At 35.5% G+C, this 4311-nt stretch overlaps 1 pseudogene; it reads left to right on the top strand.

Moving 5' to 3' along the window:
* The first annotated feature begins 2911 nt into the window (after positions 1 to 2911).
* On the top strand, positions 2912 to 3854 carry LOC119533073 (annotated as a pseudogene).
* Positions 3855 to 4311: the final 457 nt, after the last annotated feature.

Genomic DNA, 4311 nt, shown 5'->3' on the forward strand with positions numbered 1-4311 from the left:
ATCAATGATGCTTGAAATTCTACCAGTAGAGTTATTTATCTGTCTTAAGGTTTAACATTTGTTACCAGAGAAACATTACTAGAGGTGGTGTTATATTTCTCTAATAGTGACAAAAAATAATGGTGACAAGAAGGAGGAAGTAAAAATAATAGGAATGAAGAAGAGAAAAGCTAGTCTGTGATACTAAGATTGGCAATATGGGCATTAAAATGAGCATGTAATTTTAGGATAATTGGTAAGGAAAGAATGAATAATTTGTGCATGTGAGTCATAAAGAAGTCTCTTTATCCATGTGGGTATGGGATTGGGTGAGCCTCTACCAATCCAGACTAAATCTTCTACAGCTATCCTCAAATGCCACATGACCCCTGAAAGCCAAACACATGTTTTTCTGCTTGTTTTGGTTGATTGTTTTTAAATTAGAGGTTTAGAGAAAAATCATACAGAGAGCACAGCTCTAGTATGTCCCCTTCACATATGTAATTTTCTTTATTTTTAACAGTTTGCATTAGTGAGGCACATTTCTAAATATTTTTTTCTTATATCTGAAATGATAATATTTTATAAAATAGAGACAGCCAGCTTCTCTTGTTATCTCTTTAGTTGAATATAAAATATAATCCTTTACTTGTAAAAATTAAAAGGATGGGATGTCCTTACCATTCCAATCAACTTAAAATATCTTTATAAATCTATAATCTAAGTTCTCTCACTGAATTTCTTTATTCTAGGAATGTCTTCTAGATACTGGCAGAGCAATGAATAATTCACCCAAGACAATTTTTCCTATTTTACAGAGGTGAGGAAATTGTAATGATAGTTAAGATCAGGTCCTTGGAATATACTATATCATTGGAATTGGAAATCCAACTAGAATGACAAGGAGAAACTGGCAGAGCCAAATTCATGTCTAACTGCATTTACAAGACTTGGCTAACATTCATTATAATAAGTAAAACAATTCTAACAGTTAAAAATCACCATAAATCTGCAAAGTATTTTACATATTATTTTATTTAATTTCCACACCAATGCTGTGAGTAAATAGCATTACTCACACAAAAAGGATAGCTTTCTTTCTGGTGAACTGATTTCTGGTGCCTAGTGCTGAAAAATGAAGTATTTATATACCACACATATGTGAATGTCGGTGAAATATATCCAAATTCAATCTTATCAATATTTGTTAACAGTAGAACCATGCCCAGAGACAAGTTAATTTGATTTTCAGAAGAAAGGAAACAAAGAAAAAGAAAACTATAACTAATTATAACATGTACAAAATGCCTCCTAATTCCAAATGCATTTGTTGTTTTTTCTATTTATATCTTTTGCACATAGGATATATGGCAGTAAGTTTCTCACATATGTTACCAACATATAATGTTATGAACATGGAACATATTATATATTTATATATTTTTTTCCTCTTTTTCCTCTTATTGCTTCATTTATGTGTGTATTGATGCAACAACAGTGAGGTCAGCAAAGTGAGGTCTGATTTTCTGTTTTTCTACTTAAAGGGGAAATTTTGTAATTCTGTTTTGTCATAATACCTAGCTGATGTTTGATAATGCATGCTGAGAGTGTTACCGGGTGTGATGGTTAGGTTCATGCATCAACTTGGCCAGGTGTGGTTTCCAGGTGTCTGGTGAAGCAAGCACTGGCCTAACCATTACTTCAAGGACATTTGTGGCTGGTTAATAAAGCAGAAGACTGTTTTATTAAATCATGAGTCAATTGGCTGCAGCTGTGACTTATTACCTCCACAAAAGCCTTGTCTTCCACAATGATGGAATGCAATCAGCTGGATTTAATCCAATCAGTTGAAGACTTTTAAGCAAGACAGAGGACCTTCACTTCTTCTTCAGCTGACCAGCAAAGCATTTCCTGAGTTCATCAAAGTTGCCAGTTTGCTGCCTGAGGAGTTCATCAAACTTTCGTTTGAGTTGTCATTTTGCTGCCTGCCCTATGGAATTTGGACTCATGAATCCCCACAGTCACATGAGACACTTTTATAAAATCTTTTATTATTTACATTTCTCTTGTTGACTCTGTTTCCCTAGAGAACCCTGCTACTACACCAGGCAAGGGCTCACTGCCCAAGGCATACAGAAGCCAATGCCATGACAGTGGGATTTCCAGAAAAGAAAGAGCTTTAATGTGAGTTAGACCAGCATGGAGACAGGAGTCGGTCAAATCTTTCTCTCAGAGTCTGAAGAGCTTAGGGCTTTTATGGTATTCAAACAAAGGGAGTTGGCATATATTGATTGGCTATGTTTTGGTTATAGTTAATAGGGAGTGTGCAAGCCTGGCCAGAGAAGCTCTTGAAAACTGATAAAAGCTAGCTGGGGCAGGCACAAAGGGACTGTGAATGAAAGTCAAATATCTTGTTATAGTAGTTTTATAAAACACTCAGTTAACATAAGATAACAACTACAAGAAATGGAAATGAGCTGTAAATGAGAGGGAAGGAAAGCAACTGGTTACAGCAGTGTTATAAATCACTTAGTTATAACAACTACATTATCAAGTAAAAAAAATAACAACTACAATTACAAGTAAATCCAGTATAGTCAGTGGATACAATATCTCCACAAAACTTTTTTCCCTGCCCATGGATTCAAGAAAACGGTTATATAAATGAACTGTACTTATTCTACAATATTAATTTTCATCTCAGTGACCTAACATTTTTACCAGCAGCTAATCTTTTCAAGAAAGGGACAAAAAGCCTTGCAGGAAGGCCTTTCTAAATAAAATATCAAAATTATATTTTCTTTGGCTCTTGAACCATTTTTCCATTATAATCTTCCCCATGCAAGGAATGACATGTATAATCATATTAAAATATATCTCATAAGAATTCATTATTCATCTAATTTCAGGTTGCTACAAACTGCTCTAGATCATGGAAAATAAGAATAATGTCACAGAATTTATTCTTTTAAGACTTTCTCAGGAAAAGGAAGGCAAAGTTCACTGTTTTTTTCACTGTTCTTACTTTGTTATATTGCAATTTTGACAGGAAATCTGTTCATCATGATTTCTGTCACCTGCAGTCAACTCATTAACCAGCCCATGTAATTCTTCCTGAGTTACCTCTCACTCTCAGACATTTTCTACTCATCCATTGTGACCCACAAGCTAATCATTAACTTCCTGGCAGAAAAGAAGACCATTTCCTAAAATGGCTGCATGACACAGCCCTTTATCATACACTTCTTTGGACGTATTGAGGTCTTCATCCTCAGGAATGTCCTATGACAGCTATGTGGCCATCTGCCATCCCCTGCACTACCCCATCATCATGAGCAGGTGGAGGTGCTTCCTGCACTGGGGGATTCCTGCATTCCTTCAGCCAGTTTCTCCTCATGATCTTCTTACCCTACTGTGGCCCCAATGAGATAGATCACTACTTTTGTGATGTGTATCCTTTGCTGAAACTAGCCTGTGATGACACAAGCAGAATTGGTCTCTTGGTCATTGCTAATTCAGGCCTCATGGACCTGGTGACTTTTGTCATCTTGTTGATATCTTATGTTGTGATCTTATGCACTGCCAGGTCCTACTCTGTGGAGAATCACCATGAAGCTCTTTCCATGTGCAGTTCCCATATCATTGTGGTGGACCTTTTCTTTGCTCCTTTACTCTACATTTACATTCAACCAGCTACTACTTTACCAGAAGACAAAGTCCTTGCTCTGTTTTATGCTATCATTGCCCCCATGCTCAACCCTCTGATATGCATCCTAAGAAACACAAAGATGAAGAATGAAATAAAGAAATTATGGTTCAGTATCATGGGAAAGAAAGGAAATAGACTGAAAGACATTACTGATTCTTACCATTGAGCTGTTTGAATATGTCTCCTCTACCCTAAGATCTATAAAATGCATAAATCTTGTCTCTTGTATCTAGCAACATGTATAGATGTATATATGAGCAAAAGTGTACTATTCCCAGGATTGATCCAGCCTTCTCTGCTGTGCTGTGTTTTCTGATTTCCTTGTTTATATCTCCTCTACCCTGTCAATCCTTCAAATAATTTAGATATTTAGTAGCAGGCTAACTAGGACAGTGTGTTATGCAAAACAACATTGAGAACCCATATAGTTTGTTTTTTATATAATTACATTTGGTGAAGACAATTCTAACCACCAAATAATAATCAAAATAATGTTTCCCATATTTTAATATCATCAGTCAGAGAATATTTGAAAAGATCTAATTCATGGCCAATTACAATCTTTATCAAAAATTTCACCTTCTACTCTGATAATTTTGTAACTGATGTCCAACACAATATAC

The sequence above is a fragment of the Choloepus didactylus genome, chromosome 4 (assembly GCF_015220235.1).
Source record: "Choloepus didactylus isolate mChoDid1 chromosome 4, mChoDid1.pri, whole genome shotgun sequence".
NCBI classification, from domain to species: Eukaryota; Metazoa; Chordata; class Mammalia; order Pilosa; family Megalonychidae; genus Choloepus; species Choloepus didactylus.